At 38.2% G+C, this 27,554-nt stretch overlaps 1 protein-coding gene and 1 non-coding gene across 2 annotated transcripts in view; both read left to right on the top strand.

The window, feature by feature from the left end:
• The first annotated feature begins 14,600 nt into the window (after positions 1-14,600).
• Positions 14,601-27,554, top strand: part of LOC104118235 (uncharacterized) — a 33,158-nt gene continuing 20,204 nt past the window's right edge. The window contains exons 1-2 of the transcript XR_011410347.1: positions 14,601-14,836; positions 15,094-15,156. The gene's annotated coding sequence lies outside the window, so the exon portion shown is untranslated. The remainder of the gene's footprint in view (positions 14,837-15,093; positions 15,157-27,554) is intronic.
• Positions 27,056-27,162, top strand: LOC117281955 (small nucleolar RNA R71). Its single transcript, XR_004512591.1, has one exon. It is a non-coding gene; the product is annotated as a small nucleolar RNA R71 (small nucleolar RNA).

Here is a 27,554-nt window from a genome sequence, read left to right as displayed (position 1 = left end):
GATGAGGCCGCCCTTGCCACGATATGCTCAGTGTGGTAAAAAGTATGTCTGGCAGTGCCTTATGGGGTTATGTATTTGTTATACTTGTAGTTATCCAGGCCATGTTATGAGAGATTGTCCGACGAGAGGTGGTGCAGGCATAGTTCAGCCAGCGGGATCTGTAGCTGGTTCATTATCATCAGTACGCCCGCCTCGGCAAGGTTCACAAGAACCAATCGGTCGTGGTAGGGGCAGAGGTAGAGCACCTAGATCGAGTGGTCCTCAGAACCCATTTATGCATTAGGAGGTCGACAGGATCAGGAGTCGTCGCCCGATGTTGTTACAGGTATATTATCAGTCTCCTCAAATGATGTATATGCATTGATTGATCCAGGTTCCACCTTATCGTATGTCACTCTATTGGTTGCTAGTAAGTTTGGGATAGAACCTGAGTTGATTAAACCTTTTGAGGTTTCCATACCTATTGGGGATCTAGTGATACCTAGACGGGTATATAGAGACTGTATAGTAGAAGTTCATAGTTGTTCTACAGTAGCAGACCTGATTGAGTTATATATGGTAGAATTTGATGTTATAATGGGTATGGATTGGTTGGCTTCTTGTTATGCTAACATTGATTGTAGATCAAAGATGGTTCGTTTCCAGTTTCTAGGGGATCCAGTTTTGGAGTGGATAGGTAATACTGCATCGCCGAGAGGTAGGTTTATTTCCTATCTCAATGCAAGGAAGATGATCAGAAAGGTCTATATTTATCACTTAGTTCAAGTACAGGATATGAATGTAGAGTCACCAACCATTCAGTCTATACCTGTGGTTAATGAGTATCTCGATGTTTTTCTCAATGAGCTTTCAGGCCTTTCGCCATAATGGGAGATTGAGTTTGCTATTGACATATTACCAGATACTCAACATATATCTATTCCTCCTTACATAATGTCACCGGCAGAGCTGAGAGAGATGAAAGAACAACTGAGGGATTTGCTTGAAAAAGTCTTTATCAGACCTAGTACATCACCGTGGGGAGCACTTGTGTTATTTGTGAGGAAGAAAGATGGTTCCTTGCGGATGTGTATTGATTACAGACAGTTAAATAAGGTGACAATCAAGAATAAGTACCCACTCCCGAGGATTGATGATTTATTCGATCAGTTGCAGGGTGCCAAGTATTTCTCAAAGATATATTTGAGTTCTGGGTACCATCAGGTGAGTTAAGAAGGAAGATATTCCGAAGACAACATTCAGGACCAGATATGGGCACTTTGAGCTTCGTGTTATGTCATTCGGTTTGACTAATGCCCCAACAATATTCATGGACTTGATAAACCGTGTGTTTAGACCCTTTCTAGATCTGTTCATGATTGTATTTATAGATGATATATTGGTTTATTCCCATTTAGAGGCTGAGCATGCAGATCATTTGCGTACGGTGCTTAGAGTTCTACAAAAAAATAGGTTGTACGCAAAACTCTCTAAATGTGAATTCTGGTTGAATTCTGTAGCTTTCCTTGGGCATATTATTTCAGGTGAGGGTATTCGGGTTGATACACAGAAGATTGAGGCAGTGAAGACTTGGCCTAGACCCACGACACCGACGGAGGTTCGTAGCTTCCTAGGTTTGGCAGGTTATTACAGGAGATTTGTAGAGGGATTTTCTTCTCTTTCAGTACCATTGACAACGTTGGCCTAGAAGGGAGTTAAGTTTTAGTGGACTGATTCTTATGAGCGAAGTTTCCAGGCATTAATGGACAGATTGACTTCAGTACCGGTTCTGACACTCCCAAAGGGAAGTGATGGTTATGCTATCTATTCTGATGCTTCGGGCATTGGATTGGGTTGTGTATTGATGCAACATGGTAAAGTTGTCGTTATGCTTCTAGAAAACTAAGAAAGCACGAGAAGAATTACCCGACCCATGATTTAGAGTTAGCCGTGGTGATTCATGCACTAAAGATGTGGAGGCACTATTTGTATGGCATTCATGTTGATATCTATATGGATCATAAGAGCCTTCAGTATATCTTCAAGTAAAAAGAATTGAATTTACGACAAAGGAGATGGTTGGAGCTACTGAAAGACTATGACATTGATATTTTATACCATCCAGGGAAGGCAAATGTAGTAGCCTACACCCTCAGCCGTAGATCTATGGGTAGCCTGTCATATTTACAGCCAGAGAAGAGTGGGATAGCCCATGAGATTCATCAGCTAGCTTGTCTTGGAGTTCGATTACTGGACACAGGTGATATCGGAGTTACTATTCAGGACACGGCGACACTGAAGTGAAGGAATGTCAGTATGAGGATCCTGTGTTGGCTCATTACAAAGATACAACCCCTCAAAAGGGGAAGACACCATTCGAAATTACAGGAGATGGGGTCCTCAGATATCGAGGACGATTATGTGTCCCTAATGTTGTAGGGCTGCACCGACAAGTTATGGGAGAGACTCACTATTCTCGTTATTCTGTCCATCCAGGAGAAACAAAGATGTATCATGATATCAGGGAAATATATTGGTGAGACGAAATGAAAAAGGGTATAACAGAGTTTGTTGCTCAGTGCCCTAACTGTCAACGGTTTAAGATTGAGCATCAAAAACCTGGTGGATTATTGCAGGCTATAGAGGTTCCGACTTGGAAGTGGGAAGTAATTAATATGGATTTCATCATAGGCTTACCTCGTACCCAGCATAAGTTCACTTCTATATAGGTGATTGTTGATAGACTTACAAAATCAACCCATTTTCTGCATGTCAAGACTACATCTTTAGCAGAGGATAATGCAAGGCTTTACATTAAGGAGATAGTACGACTTCATGGTGTCCCTATATCTATTATCTCGGATAGAGGTGCTCAGTTTACAGCTAATTTCTGGAGGTCCTTCCAAAAAGGATTGGGGACTCAGGTAAGTCTTAGTACAACATTTCATTCCCAGACAGACGGTCATGCTGGGCATACTATTCAGACACTTGAGGATATGCTACGGGCTTGTGTGATAGATTTCAGGGGTAGCTGGGATGATCATCTGTTGCTTATTGAGTTCACGTATAATAATAACTATCGTTATAGCATTCAGATGGCTCCATATGAAGCTCTTTACGGATGAAAGTGTAGGTCACCTATCGGATGGTTAGAGGTTGGGGAAACTAATTTAGTAGGACAAGAGTTGGTACAATAGGTAATTGAGAAGATTAAGCTTATACAGGAAAGGCTATTAGCAGCTTAGAGTCATCAGAAGTCTTATGCAGATAATCGACGACGAGACATGGAGTTTCAGGTAGACGACAGGGTATTCCTAAAGGTATCACCGATGAAAGGAGTTATGAGATTCGGTAAGAAAGGCAAACTTATCCCTCGGTACATTGGACCTTATAATATCATATGCAGAGTAGGCCAGGTAGTGTATGAGTTAGACTTTCCTTCTAACTTGGAGTCTGTACATCCAATCTTTCATGTGTATATACTCCGTAAGTGTATAGGAGATCATTCTAGAGTCGTGCCAGTTGCTATACTAGATTGACAGGTTCAGAGATCGAGAACTAAGGACGTAGCTTCAGTTAAAGTACTTTGGAGAAACAATAATGTGGAAGAGATGACTTGGGAAGCTGAAGAAGAAATGAAGTCTAGGTATCCTTACTTATTTCCTCTTCCAAATAACGATCAGACTGAGACATCACAGCCTTTAGGTGCATGTATGGATTCTTGTGTTAGTTACCGTCATTGGTCGTGTGAGGCCATTGTCATTATTGATGATTGTGGACTTATGTGGAAATGTATTATTGGGTTTGCTACGTGAAAGGTTGGTAGTAGTACGGTTACGGAGGAGACTCTGCCAAAATTTATATAGATTTCGGGGAGTTTAAACATTCGACGACGAATATTTCTAAGGGGGGAAGGATGTTACATCCATCATTTTCGTACGTTAAAGTTTCGTCGTAAGTTAATCAATGTAAGCTCGGGAATGAGATTATTTTTTAAGATATAAGTATTTATCCTATTTATAACAGGTGATAAGTAAGTACCGTGATGGTTAGAGGGTAAACGAATCGAAGAAAATGAGTTTTATCGAAGTTTGACATTTTGAGATAAAATACGGTCCAAGCTATAATACACCGTATTTATAAACTTGTGCTATACAATATACCACGTGATCATGATAGTAAGGTATATAAAGAATATTAAAAGTTATTAGTATTTAAGTGAAATGAGATTTAGAAATTAATTATGTATTTCATTAATTATATGGAGTATTAGATAAAGTGTTTGGATAATGTTAAGGAGACAACATGCCCTTGTAGGTCCCACAAGGGGGATGACCTTTATTATTATTAGTGAAGGATAAATATTGCTAGTAGTAGAACTAGAAAAAGATTAGGTGGAATAAAGGGGTGGGTACGTGCACAAAGAAGGTGAATTTATGGAATGAGTGTCTAATTTTAGTAGGTTCCTAGTGTAAGTATAAACCCATGTGTCTTTATCTAAATTATCCACACATGGAGAATCATATATAGATAATATAGGTAGCAACATTGCATGAAAGACAACAACTTACTTAGATAATACTAGGCAACAATATACTCCCATTGTGGAAATAATTCATTTGAAAATAACTCCATTGTTGGCGGCAAAAATATTGATCACGTTGGGAGCAATTATTTGGGAGGGAACCAAGCATTGGCAGCAAGTATATTTCCATAATTGTGTAGCAACTTTACTTCCCAAATTAATCTCAAGAACACCAAAGATATTTCTAGTGTTTGTTTGATTCCTATAAGCTCGGGGTAGAGCGGGACGGTCCTAGATTATATAAGGTCAAGATGCTAATCAAGCTACGGAATAGGGTTGCTACAAAGCTTACGAGGTATGTTAAGGTTATCCCTTCTTTCCTTTGGCATGATTCAGATGATACAAACGAAACGAGCAAATGCGCAACTTTCATAAATGACTCTATTCATAGAAGTACTAGGGGTGCCTATATTCTTGATTCCCCATGTGTCCTATTATGATATGGTCTGTTCATGGGTCTCAGAAAATGCGTAAGTTGATAAAGTTTATCCAAAGGCATATTGATCTTATGACATTCCGAGAGATCTTATTGACTTACTTCATTATGGATTGCATTGATTTATACATATACACTGACCTATGACCAAATGGCATTATATACGCGTATATTATATGTATATGGGCTATGGGAAAAGGTTACGACGTTATATACGCAACACCACCTGATCAGTTGGTATATGTTAATGATTTCGCCCACAGAGGCCGAGATGATATGATGGGGTGCACTCAGAGGCTTGATGATGTTATGTACGCATATACCTATGCATGATATGAAATTTATACACATGTGCATGACATTCTAAATGTTTCATGATTCACAAAGCTATTTAGACTCACAAGTTGAATCCTTTACACCATGTTTCTTTTATGTCTTTTACATACTACTTTCTATGCCTTACATGTTCGGTACATTATTGGTATTGATGCCCCTATTTCTTGGGGCCTGCGTTTCATACCTACAGGTGCTGGTAGACAGGCCGACGGCCCCTCTCTTAAAATCCTTGCTCAGTGAGAGTTGGTGTGCTCCATTTGATTTGGAGCTGCTTTTTAGTTTTGGTACGATATATTTGTAAACATATATGGGTATAAAGGGACCCAGTACCGTCTTTTTATTCAGTCATGTATAGCTGGATAGGATGTGGCCTTGTCGGCTCGCTCTACTGTATTCCGTATATATACGTACATATGTCTTTTGGGCACGTTTTCTCGCGTACGTTATTCATATGATTCAGTAGTTTACTGCCAGGCGTTATGCATGACCTACACTTATTTCATGTTTTATCTTAGACGTATAATTAAGGGTGTTCGATAGGTTGGCTCGGGCACTTGTCATGGCCCATCGGTTTGGGTCGTGATAGTTTAAGCTCAAAACAGATAAAATATGCCAAGTGTGACTGAAATGAGGAATGATACATCTCTTTCTCTACATGTCGATTATACATGCCAACTATAATACAACTCCATGATAGAATCAAATCATATCCATACTCTCGGAGTATCAGTGTACTCAGTCCTCCCATTCACTCAATCCTCACAGTCACGCATTCCTCTTAGTCACTCAGTCCTCACAGTCACTCAATCCTCCTAATCGCTCGGCACTCACTCTCGGCACTTGCATTCGCACTCAGTAGGTACCTGCGCTCACTATTGGTAAGTCATACTCCGGAGAGACAGATCCTGTCCAAGCGCTAAAATAAGCCAATCATGGCATGAATTAATAAAGCCTACTGCGGTGTGCAACCCTATCCCATAAATATCCTCATAATCAAGCCCTTGGCCTCACTCAGTCATCAATCTCTCCAATCTCCCGGGCTCAGAAGTATCATGGTAATCAGCCTAAACAATGATGATATGATGTATCAATAAATAACAACAAAGACTCAGATATTATATGCAAATGATAGGTTTGACTGAGCACGTGATTTCAAATTAAGCAAGTAATTTAATAGCAACATGACCTCTGTGTGTCTCAACAATACCAGCATATAGTCTAAGCATGATTTCTAACATGAGTCACAACTCAGTTTCTCTAACACATGGAGAATAGATGGATAATGACAAGATTATTTGACTACACAGCTCCATGGAATCGATTGAGCCACAATTGCTATGGTGCATACCCACACGACCATCACCTAGCATATGCGTCACCTCCACACCAATCACATAATACGTAATTCAGGAATTCATACCATCAGAACCAAGATTAGAAGTGTTACTTACCTCAAAACTTGCAAATCTATACTCCAATAAGCTATTTCCTCGCGAATCGTCCTCCGAACACTCGAGTATAGACACAAACAACTCTATACAATCAACACAAGCTATAGGAATCAATTCCATATGAAAATACTAAGTTCTCAATCAAAAGTCAAAAAGTCAACTCAAAATGTCAACCCAGGGCTCACGTCTCGGAATCCAACAAAGGTTAAAAAATTCGAACACCCATTCAACCACGAGTCCAACCATAGCAAAATTACTCAAAACCAACACCAATTCGCCACTCAAATCCCCAATTCTTACTCTCCAATCCCTAGTCCAAAACTCCCAAAATTCCACCTTAAAAACACATAAAATAGGTGGGAAATTCAAAGGGTAATCAATATTATTGAATAAAAATGATCAAAAGCGGCTTACCTCAAGAAATCACGTGAAACCCCTCTCAAAAATAGCCTCCAACCGAGCTTGCAAAGTTAAAAATGATAAAAATCTCGGAACCGTTTAATTTTAAACACTGCCCAGGCCTTTCGCTTCTATGGCCCAAAATCCGCATCTGCAGAATCGCTTTTGTGATGAAAACTCTGCTTCTGCAAAATTCACTTAAGTTCCCAAGCTCTGTATCTACGCCCCCAGTTTTGCTTCTGCGGAACACCTGGGCATCCCAGCTTCTCCCCCACAATCCGCTTCTGCGACCTCCTTTCTGCAGGTGCGACTCCGCTTCTGCGGATCACCTCTTTGCACCTGCGACCACTACCCAACTCTTCCCAGACCGCTTCTGCGACCACTTCTTCGCTTCTGCTGTCACGCACCTGTGACTAAACCTCTGCAGGTGCGATGGCACCAGACATCAGCAGTAACAAAATCCTCCTAAGTCTAAATTCCAATCTGATTCCCATTCGAATCATTCCCGAGGCCTCCGGGACCCCGTCCAAACATATCAACAGTTTATAAAATACAATACGAACTTAGTCGAGGCCTCAAATCACATCAAATAATATCAAAAACACGAATCACACCCCAATTCAAGCCTAATGAAAACTAATGAATTCCAACTTCTACGATCGATGCCGAAACCTATCAAATCAACTCCGATTAACCTCAAATTTTGCACACAAGTCATAATTGACATAACAGACATATTCCAACTTTCGAAACCAAAATCTGAGCCTGGTAACCACAAAGTCAACTCTCGATCAAACTTCTCAACTCTCCAAACTTCTAATTTTGAACTTTCACCATTTTAAGTCAAAATCACTTATGGACCTCCAAATCAATATCCGGATACACTCCTAAGTCTAAAATAACCATACGAAACTATCGGAACCATCAAAACTTTATTCCGGAGTCATTTACACATAAGTTAACATCCGGTTAACTCTTTCAACTTAAGCTTCCAAACTTAGGACTAAGTGTCCCAATTCATTCAGAAATATCCTCGAAACCAAACCAGCTACCCCAACAAGTTATATAACAACAATTGAGCATAAAATAAGCAATAAATAGGGAGCAGAGCTACAACACTCAAAATGACCGGCCGGGTCATTACAGACTTCTTAGAGTATTGACTTAGCTTGTTTGAAGTATGTATCTTGCCTAACTTTGTGTCGGGAATTTCCTTTAGGATTTGGTCTAATTTATATTATTTGTGCTATGTGAAATAACGTGTACATAAGGTGATGAGTATGTACATATGTGTATGTATGGTAATTGACCGGGTTAGACCTTAGACTATTAATATGCCTTAAATTAGGGTTGTTTGTTATATGAAATATATTTTTTTGTTGTTCACTCCTCGTACTCTTATGTTATTATTATGATTTTTGTATATATTGTTGTTGAGCCGTAGGCTATATCTTATTGTGACTTTGTTATTATTGTTTTGGTGACATTGTGGCACTTTGGTATATGTTGTTGCGGGTTTATTGTTGTGTTGTGAATGAGATGCGCACGCGGCGACATAATGGTGGCATTCCACACTTAATGTGAATGCAGCGAGATAAGGATGGCTATTTATGTGCATGCGATGACAAAACGGTAACGCTCCATTGTTAATGTGCAAGCGAAGACATAAGGGTGGCTTGCCGGGGATTGTTATGAGATATATCGGGGGTGATTCTTGTTATTATTTATGTGTTGGAAATGAGGGTGGATGTTTTGATCAAATTCTTTTTTTCATTAAATGACTTTCCCTTGAGTTTTATGAGTTGTTGATGGAATTTGATATGTTATTACGTGCCCCGATCCCATTGATATCATGTTGGCAAAGGCGAATTATTCTACATTGAGTTGTTGTTACATATTCTTCAAGATGGTTAATATTTAAACGGTTATGCTTTCCGGTACCCGCTTTATGTTGATATGTTGCGCAGGTTATTTTGACTAGTAGGTGTCTTGACTTGAACCTCGTCACTACTCCACCGAGGTTAGTCTTGATACTTACTGGGTACCGATTATGGTATACTCATACTAGGCTTCTACATATTTCTTTTGTGCAGATCCAGGTACCTCAGATCGTGCTGGTCACTGGAGAGTCGAGCCAGAGTTATGGAGACTTCAAGGTATACCCGTTGTTCCGCTCGTAGGCCTCAGAGTCGCCTTCTATTGTTTCCTTACTACTATTTATTTTATTCCATATAGTGTTGTATATTGAGATTTCTTGTGTACTCTCTGTAGAGCTTATGTGTAATGACCCGACCGGTCGTTTTGAGCATTTGAACTTTGATCGATAGTTTGGGAGCGCGAGTAGCTCCGTATGATATATTATGACTTGTGTGAATTGTCGGTTTTAGTTTTCAGGTTATTCGAAATTGATTTGGAAGAATGAATCTCCTTGTTGAAGCTTTAAGTTGGAAGAGTTGACCAAGTTTGACTTTTGTGAATTTGACCCCGAAACGGAGTTTTGATGGTTTCGTTAGGTCCGAATGGTGATTTGGATTCGGATGTATGCCCGGATTTGCATTTGGATGTTTCTAGAAGGTTTCAGAACTAATTGGCGAAAGTTGGAAATTTGAAGGTTTGGAAAGTTTATAAGTTTGATCGAGAGTTGAGTTTGATGATATTAGATTCAGATTGTGGTTCCGAAAATTGGAACAACTTTGTTATGCCATTTGGGACTTGTGTGCAAAATTTGAGTTCATTCCGAGTTGATTGATATGTTCAGCGCAAATTTTGGAAGTTGAAAGTTCATTTAAGTTCGATTTGAGGTGTGATTCATCGTTTTGATGTTGTTATGTGTGATTTGAGGTTTCGAGTAAGTTCATAGTGTGTTTTAGGACTTATTGGTATGCTTGGATAGGGTTCCGGTGACACCGTGTGTGTTTCGGGTGAGTTTTGAACAAGTTTGGGCATTTCAGCACTTTGATAATGTTCTGGAGCGAGTAAAGTGCGGAGGGAACATTTTGGAGTGCTGAGGCAAAGCCTCATGTGCAAACCACAGAGGAAATGTGCAGACTGCAGAAATCCTATTACGGCCGCAGAAAGGAGAATCTGCAGGTTGATGGTCTGACTTCGGAAGTTTATATATTTTAATCTACAAAGAATTTGGAGATGATCCAAAAATAAAAGTTGTAGTCCTTTGAGTCTAGTTTTCAGAAAGTTAAACCATTTAGCATTTGGAAATTCTTACATAAAGTTATGGTGGTGCACTCACTGCTGAAGTGCGACCGCCCAATTTGGATTTCGGCCGCGGAACCTGGAATGTGCGGTCAGCACAATGGGAGGTCAGATTTTCTGCTATATAAACGAGGGTTAGAGTATTATTTCACACTTGCACTTTGGGAGCTCGGTTTATGGTGATGTTTCGTGGGGTTTTCAAGAAATTCATCGGCGTAAGTGATTCCAATTCGGATTTGGTTAATATACATGAATATATCATTGTTTTCATCATTTAAATAATATTTTGAGATGAAAATTTGGGAAAAATTATAGAAACTTCATAAACTATAATTTGTGGATTTAAAGGTCGAGTTGTGATCGGATTTGACTAATTTTGGTATGGTTGGACTCGTGGTTGAATGAGTGTTCGGATTTTGTGACTTTTACCAAATTTCGAGACGTGGGCCCGAGGGTTGACTTTTGAGTTGACTTTTGACTTTTGATAAAAGACTTAGTATTTTCGAATGGAATTGATTCCTTTAACTCGTGTTGATTGTATCGAATTGTTTGTGGCTAGATTCGAGGCATTCGGAGGCTGTTTCGCGAGGCAATGGCGTGTTGGAGTAGAGATTTGCACGGTTTGAGGTAAGTACAACTTCTAAACTTGGTGCTGAGGGTATGAAACCCCGAATTACATGTTATGTGATTCATGTTGAGGTGACACACATGCTAGGTGAGGGACGTGTGGGCGTGCACCGTGTGAATTATGATTTAGTCGATTCCATGGAACTGTGTAGCCATCTTATCTAAACATTTTTACTGTACACTATGTGTTAGAGAACTTGAGCTGTAATTTATGCTAGAAATCATATTTAGGCTATATGCTAGCACTATTGGGACCCACAATGGTCATTCTTTGCTGTTGAGTTATTTGCTTAATTGTCGTTATGTACTCAGTCGCATTCATCATTTCATATCATATCTCAATCTCTATTATTGTATATTGTCACATCTCGTATCATTGATTATGGCTGCTTAGTATGAGCGTTGTGAGCCCGTAAGACTAGAAAGATTAGTGACTGAGTTGGGGCCTGAGTGCCGTGCTATGATATACATACATACATATATATATATATATATATATATATATATATATATATATATATATATATATATATATATATGGGTGTGTGTGTGTGTGTGTGTGGGGGGGAGGGGGATCGGGTTGCACACCGCAACAAGTCTTATGGCTATTTATATATGTGGATCGGGTTGCACGCCGCAACGAGCCCTATGGATATTTATATATGTGGATCCGGTTGCACACTGCAACGAGCCCTATGGCTATATATATATGTGTGGATCGGGTTGCACGTCACAACGAGCCTTATGGCTATATATATATGGATCAGGTTGCACGCCGTAATGAGCTTTATGGCTATATATATATATATGTGGATTGGGTTGCATGCCGCAATAAGCTTTATGGCTCATATATATATATATATATATATATATATATATATATATATATATATGTATGTAGATCGGACTGCACGCTGCAACAGGTATTGTACAGTGTTGAGTGACTGAGTGTGCTGAGTATTGAGCATGGTGAGAGGGAATACGAGACAGTGAGATTGAGTACTCTGTGAGTGTGAGTACATGGGTTCATCACTGAGATGCATTGCATTTGACGTGCGTACTTGAGATACATGCATAGAGATGCATTTCCTTCTGCTACCCGATTTTGGTGACATTCATGATTTTACCTGTATATTGACATGTAGGCATAGAGATATACTTTTCTCATGCTATCTGAAAATGGAACATCTTATTTATTGTTGAAAGGTTTTTGGACAACTCACAGTTTTCAAACTTACTCATATGCTTTGGGGGTTTTCGGTGAAAGATCTGGGATTTACTGTTAAACTTGAAAAGCATGTCTATTTTTCTATAACTGTGAACCAGTTAAGCATCTTACCCCGGAATTATTTTCATGTATCCTTTTATTATATTATTATGAACTGTTGCTGGTTATTAGAGTTGTACTTTGATCCTTGTCCCAGCTCGTCACTACTTTCAACCTAAGGTTAGGTTTGTTTCTTATTGAGTACATGGGGTCGGTTGTACTCATACTACACTTCTGCATCTTGCGTGCAGATGTTGGATGTTGATGTTGTTGCGTGCGGCGGGAGCTTGATCAGAAGATGTACCTGCGTTCCAGTTATGGCTATCACTAGTCCTTGGTAGCATTAGATTCCAATTCTGTTCATTTACATTTCAAACAAATGTTGTGATTATTTCAATTCAGTTTTGTAAAGAAATCTTAATCTTAGACGCCCATGATTTGTACTACCATTCCTTGGGGAATTCTTGTATAAAAGCAGTTGTATTATCATTTCTTCTCTTAATAAATCTCATTAAATTGGATAGTTGGTTATTGGCTTACCTAGCGAGTTGGGTTAGGTGCCATCACGACTAGTTGGATTTTGGGTCGTGACAATATGACTCAGTATTATCGGGTTTTGGAATGTATGATTGTTGTATTCACTTTACGGCTATGTTATGTCATTTTTCAGCTTTTATGTAATAGTTAAGTTGCTTCATTCTATTTGATCTCATCCTTAAAGTGTGATTTCGGGATCGTGACAACATCATATATGGTCTAATTATGGTGGAATACACAACACTGCAATATATAAGGAAAAACAACGAAAAATGAGACGAGATGAGAAGGAAATCAATGTGTCTATCAACGGTTCAAGGATACCATCAAGAGGGCAAGAGAGAAGGAGCCGATGAAATTCTTTCGGAGTTCTTCCCCGCTGACGTCTAAGCTCTCAGGGACTCGGATTAGTCAACAAGAATGAAATCTAAGAAAGCTGGTAGCTCGAGCGAGGAGCGGAGCCTAGCCCTATAGCTATAGGCTATATAATATTATATTTTCTCTGCTTTGAATAGTTAGAATCAAACCCATTGCTCATTCATTAAGAGCTCTTACCGGTAAAGTATGTCTAAATCGAGAAATTTCATGGCGTTTTAACAGATGTAGACCAAAAAAATACCAGATTTGGATGAAAGGATTTCGTTTTTGCCAATGTTGTTACATTGATCCAAAGGATCATCCTTATCCTTCTTTCTCATAGTTTGTTTTGAGGAAATAAAGTGATATTCACGAAGGCAAAGTCTACTTAAAAGTGATATATAAAGAAGAAAGTGACAAAAAAATTGAGTTCAACTTTCTTTACTCTATTCATTCTTTAATCTGATTTATGAATTTTAATATCTAGAAGAATTACGATAGATGGTCATGATCTTATAGCACACTGTGATATCTAATATGATTCTTCAATCACGCGTATCTTTGATTAGTTCGATGATTATATGTGTTTACGATCAATTTTGACCCTCCTTTTTAAAATTAATTTACTTATACTTAATGATTTATAATAAATGTGTTGAAAATATTTTTTAATCAATAATACCTATTTTTTATATAAATTAATTAATTAATAATGTTAAGTCAATAATTTAGTATTGTATAATTATAAAATATATTTCTTTTACTATTTTTAGACGATTAAAATAACCTTTATATTCATTACATATGTCTTATAATTAATTTCAAAGTTATTCCTTAATTTTAGTAAATTAGCATGCTACTTCAAAATAATCCGAAGTTAGTGTCATAAATTGGAAAGTAAGATATTTTGATAATTAATTAATTATATTAATTAATAGTATTTGATGATTATAATTGTATTATATTTTATTAAAATTAATTAAGTTTATTTAAATTAATTTTAAAAGGTTAAAATCTAAAATGGCTACAATTGCAATTGCATAATCAAAGGTGAAATGGCTACTTCTTAAATTAAAATTAGCCCAATACCCAACCCAAACACCCCCTCTCTTTCCACTTTGTCAATCCGCCCCAACCCATGTGAACCAATCAAAACTCGCCACATAGCTCTCTAATCCCACTTACACAAGAAACACAAACACATCTGAACCATTGATCCATCTGATCAACAACCCAAAATTAATCTCCCTGTTCTCTTTATTTTTAACTCTTACTAGATTTCATCATGACCGTTAGATTAGAAGAATCCAACGACCATCGTTTTCCCCAAAATTAAACCTTTTACCAACTTTAAGTCACCAAAAATCGGAGTCGTTGATCAAACGATCCAATGACTCACGTTCGATCTCCCGTTTTTAACTCAAAAAGCAACCACTAACCCTAATAATTTTCCACCAGACCCACCGCCCCCGTTTCCCCTTTTGCTCGATGTTTCCCAGCCTCCATCAATCACAAGACCTTGCACAAATCTGTGCAAGGTCAACAAATCAACCATGAATTCATCCCTTTTGCCTCCTGAAGCCGCGAATCTAGCCAATCCTTTTCCACTTTTGCCGATAAAATTCAAATGCCAAAATCCAAACCCTAGACTGGTTTTTCCCTCTATCTTCTCTGATTTTACTTGATTTTGCTTGCATCATCAACTCATCGTCATCTTTCACTACCATTTTGAATCTGTTGAAACCCTAAGGCATTGAATGCCACTATAAATACGGCCTTAAATGTTCATACCTAACACACACAGAAAATAAATGAAACATAACAAACAACAGTAAGAATTACTTCAAACAAAAAGCTTTAGGTTCTTCACTGATTTCTTGTTTTCTCTTATCTTTTCCGGTGTTCGAAGTTTGAATTTTTGGTTCCTAGACGGCTGAGCAAAATCTCTGTTTAGTTTGCTACTCAAAGGAAGGTTAGTGAGCCTTGACTCTTCCTCTCTTTTAATTATTTAGTTAAAATCATGCCTATTCTGTTATCTTTTGCTAATTAATTCTGCTTATGAAGTGTTGTTATTAGTCTATAATTGATTATCTCTGCTCGTAATGTGCTATTATTATTTCATAATAGACCACTATTGCTTTGGTATTATTTTTCTTAATAACTTGAAATTAAACCAATACTAATAGGCTACTTTTGTAATCATGATGAATATGTACTGTTGAATAATCTAAGTGTGATTAACAAAGAACCTTGATGGTTCTTTATAGTTGCGTTGACTTCAGATTTTACTGATAATCTTACTTTGGTTCTCATGTTTGCTCTACTGATCTTTATCTAAGGTTACTTGTTGATTTGTATCATGCATTTAAGGCTATTTGTTTGATAAAACAAAACTAAAATCGATATGAACAACTAAGGTTAAGTCTAGAGTTGTCACTTTAGTTTAAGTATAATAACTTATGATGCTTGAGTTGTCTTCTTTCCTAATGTATTTTCTGTGATTTTATAACTCTTGAAAGACCAGTGTAAAGGTTTTCTGTCAGCTCTCATAATTGTTTGATCACATCTGCACTTCTCATTATATGAAATAATGCTTTCAAGTAACTAGACTAAGTTCTAATGATTCTCTGCAGTTAGTTTTGTTTGTTGCTATCCACCAGCTTAAGCTATGCCCAAAAATTTGACTGAAGTTACATCTGTTATAGTTAAGTATCATATGTTGAGTTGGTAGTTCTAAACTTCATCATGTTAGACTAACACACTTAACTTGTAACTGAACCATGCTCACTTAATGCAAAACTTTCATTGTCTTTAACTTCTATAATGACACTGTTAGTCTGATCCCACACTATTTGATACTCAACCATGTTTGTAATGTTGCAATTTGGAAAGAATGCCACATGTGTGTATTTTAATACCATCTCTTGAGAGTTCTGTACTCATCCTTATTTTAAAATAGACTTCTACTTGTTCTTCATGCTCATGCTTGTGCCTCCATTATCACTGAACCTTGCTATATTTATATAGGTTAAGTGTAATTCACCTATAGGCTTAGGAGAAACTCTGTGATATTTATCTACCCTATTTGAGTATAATAATGTGCATTAATTCCTAATAAACCTAGTGTAAATGTAAGATTCTTTAAGGATCATGCCATCTACCTAAATGAGGATTAATTTATTTTCTTAAACATCTTTGTTAATACTCTTTAGAGATTCTGAAATGGGCTGTTAACTCATATACCTTGTAAGAAGTTAGGACTTGACCTCTGTGTGTGAATCCTTAGTAATTTTGAAAATAGTTTGATAAACTAATGATTCCTGCAAACTTGAATTGATTAGTGGAACCAATAAAGGTTGACATATATATGTCTTCTCTGAATCACATAGTTTAGTATATGAACTTCTAAAATGATTTGCTGGTGGGCTCTTTCTCTGTGTGCATCTGCAATCATTTCCTCTAAGTATCCTTGAACATGTTGAAAGTATTAACAATGTATTATGCACTTGTGTTTGGATTATGATCTCCATGATGTTACCTGTTGTCTCATATTCATAGTATTAACCTACATAGTTTCTGTGGGAAGTGTATATACCTTTGTATTATTATTACTGCTTTGAAATTACAGTGAGTGCCTCATTAGAACTTAAACTTATAGGTAAGAGTAAGTGTGAGTGGTTAAGGGTATTTAGGAGTAAGATTTAGTTCGTGCTTGAGATGCCTTCTCTGACACAAGTATTGCTCGGGGTCCCTGATACCTTTATGAACTCTGAAGTGCCAGGGATCCAAAGGGTATCTTGGCCATGAATGGAATTTTACCTTAAGACTTTAATCATTGATATTTATTAATCTCTTTAGGTTTAGTGCAAAATAAAATAAAAGCCTCATTGTAAACCACTTTACTCTTTTGACATTACATTAATGCTATTGCATTCTTAATCGCCAGTACTTGTTAAGTTTCATTTGGGCCTTATGTTTATCTTATTTGTATTTAAATTCTATGTTGGGCCTTGTCACTAATGTCTGTATTTATCTTTTGTATATGTAACTGAACTGGGTCTGCTGAATTCTCAAGGACGCAGGCCCAAGTTCTAGCCCTTGAGTATGAAGTCATGGAAGTTGCTGCCGCTTGTTCATTGTCCGTTGTGTCTAACTTCCTTCAGGCCTAAACCATGAGTCCAATTCTCTTTCTTTTATTATTTTTACATAAATATGATGTTGCTTCTATGTGTATATAACACTGATAATATTTGAGTGAATCCTTTTCTTTTTATCTCTTTGAATTACTTTAGAAACATAGGCAAACTAAAATCATAGGTAAAACTAAAATGAAGTACTATCTTTTATATTAGTTAAATAACCTCGCATGCTTAGTTACTTTACTATATAGTTTTTCACTCATACTAACTATTTTTTCATGAAGCTCCCTGAAGATTAAAATAGATTTGAAAAGTCAAGCTACTCTCTTTCTTTTAAAAGCCAAAATCGGAAAATGATTTCAAGGGCAGTTTTCTACAAACTAAAATGAGAAATAGTCGCGGTCAGAGAACTTCAAACGATTTCTTCTAAAACTTGGATGTTAAATTTGGAGATGAGTTTTCAAGATATACCTCAACCCATTCTTTGAAAAATCCTTACTATGTTAAATGTTATACAAAAAGCCATTCTTTTTTCAAAGGGAAAGCATTTCAAACTTACCCACTATTTACAAATTTTACAAACACAAACATCATGGAAATACTTTCTAAAATTCCTTCATATAGCTATAAGCATTTTAGACTTTATGACATCTATACTCTTTTCAAAATGCATATACTATCCTATCTTTTAAAATGATAAATTTTGAAACACGACATAGGGTAAGCCATATACTTTAAGAACTAACTAAGTAGAATACAGACGTTTAATTCCCTAAACCTAGTCAAAGTTCTATGGAGCTACCTTAGGTAGATTCTAGGGGGTTCTTAACACCTTCCCCTTAGAAGAATAAGAACCCTTACCCAAATCTCACTAGTTAAATGACTAATAGGATAATAATTGAAAAAATTGAATAGGTACCCTAGTATACCTTTAAATATTAGGTGGCGTCTCTCTTTCATCATCAACAGGGAAACCACTAGTTGAATCTTGTTTTGACTCATGCAAAATAGGGTTCAACAACATGGCGACTCTACTGGGGATTACACTTAGGTTTTGACCTTAGCAAACTTAGACTAGACCTTAAATTTAGGAATGTTTGTTTATATGCTTACTTTAACTGTGCTTAATTATTTGCAAATATGTGCTTACATGTGCTTACTTGTTCAGAATACATTTATTTGCCTGCTTTAATGTTATTATGTTATCCTACTATCTTTCACCGCTTTATATATACTGTCATAACCCTCTTTCCTACTGAGTCTTGTCCGTACAATATCACATACAATGGCATGCGAGGGTTGTCTTTTACACCCCTCGAACCATCTTTCAAAATTCTTTTAGTCTCAGAGAATGGCTTTGTCAGGTCAACTGACTTTAACGTCTCGTAGTATTCAGTCCAACTCCAAGAATTAGGAAATACTCTACTCTAGAAAACATAGGTCATACTGCATAAATCTTAGGTGAGTCGGTCCTTGGTATCGTCACACAATTAGTAAAACCACCCTAATGTCAACGGGTTATGCACCCAACGGTATGATTTTTGTGGAAAGACGAACTAATCCCGATGAGACACTAAAGATACATTTATCAAACCCCTTTATTCACCTCTTCAGAATGAAAATCAACTAGAACATCCCTGAAATCAATATGGTTATGGGAGCGCCGCATAAGCTAAAACAATGGTGGAAAAATATCCACCGAGACCATGGAGACGAGATCAGGACGCACTTAGGAGCACTGACTGTTTTACTAAACATCAAGGCCGATAAGGTTCTTAGCCAGTTCCTGATAGACTTCTGGGATCGAAACAAAGTGGTTTTCAAGTTCGTTGATAGTGAGTTGGTGCCGACGCTGGAAGAAGTCATTAGCTTCACAGAGCTGCCATTTACTAGGAGGAAGCTGATACTGCCAGCTACCATGCCTGGCTACAAGTTTCTCTACGCTTTAGGTTTGGCGGCTAGCCGGAGTCTGAGGAACATAGAAGACAGATGGGTGAGCTTAGATCAATTTTTTCACAGGCTTGAACATTGAGAGAGCTACAAGTGGTACGTGTGGGAGTTCTAATGTGATCAGTTAACCTGGGAAAGTGTCCGACCTTTAACATTCTCTTTAGCATTGCTAGGGTTACAGGTTTTCCCACATAGGAGACAGCGAATTAACATCAACTTACTGCATGTGGTCTAGGCAACATTTCAGGGCAATCTACAAGTCACTTTGGTACCTATGATATTTGAGGAAACTCTTAGAGCACTATCTGCATGTTCCCAAGGGTATGATTTCTTCAAAGGCTACAACCTGTTACTTTAAATGGGCCACTGAACACTTTTTTCAAAGAGAGGCCACTGTCGACTACTTTGTGGGTGTTAACAATATGATCAGGAGTCATAATGAGAGAATGAGGCACTAGGTCTCACCACACGGGAAGGAAGAATGGAGAGAAGTGTTGACTCACCTAAGTGGAGAATGGATAAACTGGAAGCTTTCATGGTTGAGCGACAGGGCGATCCTAAGGACCCTCGGGAAGTATTTTATAGTGCTGATAGGACTCGAAGGCATTCAGCCGTATTCACCTCTACGGGTTCTCAGGCAATTTGGCCTGATCAAGGATGTACCTCTCTGGTCGATAATGGCTTCGTATGAAGATGACTACAATGGGCAAATCCCGATCCCAAGGGTGAGAAAACTTCAAGACGTGTGGGATGACTTAATTATGATACTGATGGGTCAGAATTCATGGTGTACCCCATAATACTATGTCTGGATCAATAAAGAGAATGAGCTGGCCCGGCCAAGCAAAGAAGGAGTGGCTTGGCTAGAAGATGCAACATCAGCCTTACAAATCTATCACGAGATCTTGCCCTATTATCTTGTAACTGCCTCCATGCGTCGGCAAGTAGTCCCAAGGTCAGTTGATCATATCCTTCCACCTCCGGAGTATGATCGAGTGCTCAAGTATATACAAATTGAATCTGAAACATAACCAGAAGAAGATCCTGAGGAAGAGCCCGAATACAGCGATAAAGAAGAAGAAAAATTTGAGAAAGACCCAGAAGAGGAGGACGTGGAGATGATTCCGGGGATGGATACAAGTAGTTGGTTGGACCCCCCCCCCCCCCCTAATTTTCCCATCTAGCACCCTTTATCCTGTACCTAAGGGCAAGTCTATTGAGCCCATGCAATCTAATGGATGTTGGAAAATAATGTTTTAATCATTGCTCCCACATGTTATAATCCAAATATTATTAACAGAAAACAAAAAGTTTACTCTAGATCTAAATGTGTCAAAATCTGATTGTTTGTCAAAATTCGCGACATAGGCCTACTTGCGGCAAGAGAGGTCCCTCGCACATTAGGAAATGCATTTATTTGAATACGTGAACTAACTGCTTTGTGTGCTTATATCTATGAAAAACCTGCAACTGACTTCTGCTATTCCCTTATTTTATTTCTCGCATTACTTTATTATTTATTCCTCCAAAAGCAGAGGTTGGTTTGTGTTGACTCGAAAAATTGGCTGAACTACCATACAACTTGAGATCAAAAGGGAAGATATATGTGACTGATGACCCGATCGGACATGCTTTGGTGATAGTCGACAACCTGGGGCAACTGGTAGAAAAGTATGATACTCAAAACGACAAGCACGTTTCTCAGATGGCACAAGAAATGGAATCACTAAGAGAGAAGGTGCAACATATTCAGAAACTGACACATTTGGCCATGACAACGCTCCCATAACCACCACGTTTTCCTTCACTAGACTTGATCCCCGATTACTTTCCTTTAATTACCCGTCAGGCAAACAATACTCCAACCATATTCGCTACAAACTCCACAACCTAGGTTGTACCCCCAGTAACAAATGCATGGACAAAGTGGTGTCTCGAGTGCTCGTTGACGGGGAATTTGCAGTGAACATCTGCCCACTCTCTACTCTACGAGAGTTGGGTATTCATTTGAAAGAAGTGAAGGAAATCCATGTGAGAGTGAGAGCTTTTGATGGGTCTCAGAAAGACGACATTGGAGAGATCTATTTAGCCCTGCAGATTGGAACCGTTGAGTTCTGAATCCTGTTTCAAGTAATGGACATTTCATCTTTATACAATATGTTGCTAGGAAGACCCTGGATACATATGGCAAGGGCAGTTCCATCCACCCTTCATCAATGTATGAAGTTCGAGTGGGATTGCCAAGAGATTGTAATTAACGGTGAATGGAGTCGGTCAGCTTATCTAGAACATGTAGTTCCTTTCATTGAAGGGTTGGATGGGGTCGCCTTTTATGCGGTTGAGATCATGTAGACCATGGAAATAGAGAAGACTGAGCATAATTTGGGTATGCAGTCGCCATACAGATCAAAGATGGCAATGAGAGAAATGATGAAGTACGAGTATCGACCAAGGATCAGGCCAGAGCTCAACACCAGAGGACGACATTTTAGATGGAATGGAAGGACTGTTCGTAGCCATGATTGAGGAATGCCACAATGAAGCTGATATCAAGACACCGACCATTCGGGATGCCAAACCAGGAGAAGACTTATAGAATTTGACCGCCAGCTCATCACTTGTTCGCCGAGAGTCTCGGTAGTGTGAAATTGTAAAACTTTTGAAAAAACACACGGTGAATTGAGGCCTAAACTGTGCCTGTACTTTTTTCAATTGCCTTGTTGGATTCTTAGACGCTCCCCTTTTGATGAAATAAAAAGAATTGCTTTTCTTAAAATCATTGCAAATTTATTTATCGCTTCATTTATACTTAGTTTTTATTTCAGTAATCAAACCGATTAAAACCCGTGTTCAGCGATTATTACATATAACAAAACCTTTGAGCAAAATGATCCAGACTACAAGGAGTACGACGAAATTATGACCCCTGATAATCTCCAGCAAGAGATAGAGCTCTTAGAGAGCCAAAAAAAGCTTAACTTTGAAGACACAGAAGTAATCAACTTGGGAAGCGAAGAAGACGAAAAAAGAAACTAGAATCAACATCCATCTAGAAGCAGAACAGAAAGAAGAACTGGTCTAGCTCCTTCGACAGTACATCGACGTGTTCTCATGGTCATATGATGACATGCCTAGATTGAGTACCGACATTGTCTGGCATCGATTGCCTACAGATCCTGCCAGACCGCCAGTTAAACAAAAACCTAGAAAGTTCAAGCAAGATTTGAGTTTGAGGATAAAAGAGGAGGTCAATAAACAGATAGAGGCAAATGTGGTGCGAGTCACCAATTACCCTACATGGTTGGTGACGAGCTCGAAATACACATCTAAATTATGCTCTCTAATCAAATATAGTATAGTATAATATTGTATCCATATGGATTGGATTTAAATAGTATTTTTGAAGTTTTTAGCTTGGGTGCTATCCATGATGATCAACAATTGATATTTATATGATTTCTAACTACAATTAACTAAGAATCTAAAGCTATTGACTAATGACAATCGAAACAAGGAACAAGCAAAGAAGGTTATCAATGGGAGAAGATAGGGTTTTGATAGGATAGGTGCAAGATAATTGTTTGGGATCTAACTCTAAATAATTTACTTCTAATATTTAAGTGAGTCTCTCGAATTCACTCATTTATTAATTCACACGTTTAGCAAAAACTCCTCTCTCGATTAAGTCTCCACCTCACGGGATGAACCAATTTAATCACGTGAAGATATGCAAGAATGTGTAGTGGGGTGGTCTTTAGGAGAACCTCTCTCGATTATCCTCCTAACTAGGTTTAATCAATGATCCAACTAGCCTCTTTCGATTATTAAGAAGAATTAATGAACTCAACCATCTATATAATGAAAAGATATCACAAGTTATGCCTCTCTCGATTACATGAACAAGTGAATATAGATGCTACAATTAAATCATCCAAAAATGCTTCAATACATAAAACTAGAGTTATAATCCACAAACAATCATCAATACACCAAATCGATCAAACCCTAAAGAGAACTACTCCGTAGATATGGAGCAATTCATCACAAATATAATAAAAGTATAGGAAAATATAAATTCGATCCAAACTCGGGTCTTGAGTGAGGAAGGAATGATGAAATCCTTGTGCTTTTGCTCCTCCAACTCCTCCTTAGCTTCCTTCGGTCTAAAGTATGTCAAAAGTCCAGAAAATAACATTTTTTCCATGTATTTATACCAAGGAGGGTCGGGCCCAGACGAAACCATTCTCCTAGCCGAAATAGGATTTTCACTCTGTACAAATTGCACAGGTGCACCGCATGGGGCGACGCGCTATGCGGGGCATTAGTTGGGAGTTCTAAATGTCTAACTTCTAACAGACAACAGGAATTTGTGCGCGCGGTGCCCCATACATAAACCATTTCTCGTCCTCGAGCAATCAAACTACACTTCATATAGACACGACCTTTTTCAACTACTCTAATAACTCATCACACCAAGAATATTTAAAACAGATTAAGCACAATACCGTAACATCCTCGCCTTAAGATTTGATTCATAAGCACCACGCAATGTGTTATAACCCGCTCACTTACTCTAACACAGAGGTCAACAATATTACCTTTCCCTCATGAATCAAGTGCCCTCACACAATAATAGAGAGTAGTTCCACACACAATAAAGTTGAAGAACAACCAGGAACTCACGATAAAAAGAATTTACTCACTCTCAGAAACAACATTCATGTGCCACAAAAGACGTAACATACGCTTGCCCATAGTGTACTACTCTACTAATTGAGCTCATTCATTCAAGGGATCAAGTAGGACTTTAATTGATTGTAGTGTAGGCTACAGGATGGGTAGGATACATTTGGATATAAGAGTGAATACACCTCCCTAAGCACTTTAATACATACAATTAACCATTCAAAACCCCACACTTACGTCAAGCCATAACTCCACCTCCACATCAATATACATTAACTCCCTACTTCTTTAAGCACAATTACATCAAGTAACCACTATCAAGGAATATTTTTCACAATCATACACTTATTGTTTTTCTTTCTTTTTCAATTCATGTGGCTCTTACTTTTTCAAAACATTGCACCTTTCTCCTTCTTTCAATAGTTCTACTTAAAAGCCAAACCAACCACTTCATACTTCAACTTTTACAAAGTTCATAACAAATTCAAGTGCTCACGAGAGGTACAAGGTTCAAATAGATGGTCAATTCAAACAATGTGGTTGCCAAAGAAATAGGATTACAGGCTCAAAGGGGTTAACTAAGATATATAAAAATTAGGTGGGTAAAAGCATATAACTGGATCAACAAAGAAATGTCTATATCACTTCCAAGACTGAATAAAACTACTATTTCGCTTTGCAAACACACGGGGCAAGTTCTACACATCAAATGCAATGCGCTGAATACACAAAAAACCTCACCCACACATGGCACATAACTCACTCTGGATCAGATTATCAAGACACTCTAGTCAAACCAGTTAAGCAAAGTTAAGATCATACAATTCAATGTACTTGAACAAGAGTCAAAAACTGAGCCTAAGCGTCACAACTAAAGCACTTGCTATTCTCAAGGCATAATAAAGTTAAGATATATTTTCTTCAATTGAAATCACAGCACAAGGCTTCCTACTACTCTACAAAACAAAAACTAACTACACCCGGTTCAAATAAAACACTTGAAAAAGAACTGCGACACAAAGGAAAATCAAGGGGGAATTATTACACTACCTACAAATGAAAATCTTTTTGTCTTTTTTCTTTCTACTTTAATACCTCAAGGAACCTGTCCATGATATCCATCGTTGGGAAAAATCAGAAATTTTAAATTTTTATGTTTTTGTTTTTTTTTTTCAAAATTTTCTATCTCTAACTACTACAACTAACAAAAAGAAAATTAATATACATACATACATACATACACCATATCCCCCACCCCATACTTTAAGTTGTGGCATGTCCCCATGACACACAATTAAAAAGCATAAGGTAGAGAAAACTTCCCTGAATATCTAGTCAGGGTCTGAGTCAAAGTTGGGCCCCATTCCTCGTGCCCGAACTAATGCACACATCCATGCAGACAACTTCTTCTCTGCCTGCTTGGGGTACATCCCACACTTATTTTTATCGCTCACTGCATCCTTCTCTTTTGAGCCCTTCACTTTCCACTCAACACTCGCAGCTGATTTTTCTTTTTGCACCCCTTCTCTCCATCCATCTCGAAAATCACAGTTTTCTCACCCACTCTGAGCATGAGTTTTCTCTCATGTATATCTAATATAGCTCTTCCCGTCGCTAAGAATGGTCTTCCTAGGATGAGGGGGACCTCCTTGTTTTCCTCCATTTTCAGCACTATAAAATCCAGAGAAAATACAAACTTATCCACCCGAACTAACACATCTTCCACTATCCCCTCGGGTATTAAAGTCGTTTGGTCTGCCATCTACAACGATATTGGTGCGGACCTTATCTCTCCAATCTCCTTCTCTAGTTTTCTGTAAATAGATAAAGTATTAAATTAATTGAGGCACCAAAATCTCATAATGATTTATCAAAATAAATAGTCCTACAGAGCAAGGTATAGTAAAACTCCCTGGATCTTCACACCTTTGTGGGAGTTTGTTTTGCAATATAGCACTGCAATGCTATGTAAGCTTGACTACTGAAGTCTCTTCTATCTTTCTCTTCTTTGTAAGGATGTCCTTCAAGAATTTGGCATAAGCAGGCATTTGTGAGAGAACTTCTTTGAATGGTAAATTTACATGAACCTGTTTAAGCACATCCAGAAATCTCCCAAACTGCTTGTCTAGCTTTTCTCTATATAGCTTTTGAGAGAAAGGTAGCACAGACAAATACTCGCTCTCATCATGTTCCTCCCTTCTCGAAATTTCTCTCTTCTTCTTTTTCTCAGGTTTTATCTGGTCCTTCTTATTTTTATCAACATAATACTTCAGCTGCTACCCACTTTCATTTTCAAGTTTCACATCATTTTGGATCAGGGTGGGATCTTTCAACACTTTCCCATTTCTCAGAGTTATAGCATTCACTGTTTCTTTGAGATTTCTCTCAATATCAACGAGGAGAGTTCCTGGAGCCCTCTCTGATAATATTGTTGCAATCTGTCCCACTTGTCTCTCCAGGTTTCGAAAAGATGTGCCCAGCTCTTTGATAGCTGTTCCATGGGCGTCCAACCTCTCATCTGGCTTGATAATGAAGGCCTTCATTAGATCCTCTAGACTAGACTGATTGGGTTGTTGAGGCTGAAATTGCTTCCTCTACTGATTTTGGTATGCTGGAGCTCCTTGTCCCTAGGGTCTAGAGTTATTTTGTTGCCATGCATTCGTGGTACCCCCAGGTGAACTCCATGAAAAACCAGGGTGCTTCTGACTCATTGCATTAAAATTATAGTTTCCCACGGCATTCACTTCCTCAGTTGAGGCTTGACACTCATGAGTGGGGTGTCGTCTTCCACATATATCACAAGTTGCGTGAGGCTCATTTTGTATCTAGGCTAAGGTCAACTTTCGTATTTACTTAGCCATAGCATCAAGCTGTACTTGCACAGACGTAGTAGCGTCAACTTGGTGAACACTAGTTGATCTTCTTTCAGCACTCTCAGAGGGCCACTGATTTGCATCTTCAGACAACTCATCAAGAATTGTGACTATCTCCTCTGGAGTCTTCTTCATCAACGGGCCTCCAGCTGCATTGCTCAATGTTCTACGTGAAGCCAGTGTCAATCCATCCCAAATGTCCCGGAGTTGCATCCAGAGTTCAATTCCACTATGTTGACACTTTCGAACAATCTCCTTAAACCTCTCCCATGCTTCAAAAATAGTTTCAGTCTCTTTCTGGCAGAAGTTATGGATTTCTCTTCTAAACTTACCCGTCTTAGCTAAGGAGAAATATTTATCAAGAAATTTTCTTGTCATCTCCTCTCATGTTCTAATCGATCTCGTGGGTAAGCTTCGAAACCACTATTTCGCATCATCATTGAGTGTGAAGGGGAATGCCCTCATGTACACTGCATCTCATGACACACTATTATATCGAAAGGTGTTCATAATCTCCTCGAAGTCCATCAGATGTGTATTTGGATCTTTATTCATCTTCCCTCTGAAGACACAATAATTCTGAAGGGTTTGAAGCAAGCCTTGCTTCAACTCGAAATATTTAGCTACAATTGGAGGTGGTCTCACACTTGATAAGCCATGATTATAGACCGGTCTAGCATAATCACCCAGTGGTCTCCCAGGCATGGGAGCTAGATTTTTGA

Source organism: Nicotiana tomentosiformis, chromosome 8, assembly GCF_000390325.3.
Source record: "Nicotiana tomentosiformis chromosome 8, ASM39032v3, whole genome shotgun sequence".
NCBI lineage: Eukaryota > Viridiplantae > Streptophyta > Magnoliopsida > Solanales > Solanaceae > Nicotiana > Nicotiana tomentosiformis.
This window is presented reverse-complemented; position numbering and strand designations above follow the sequence as displayed.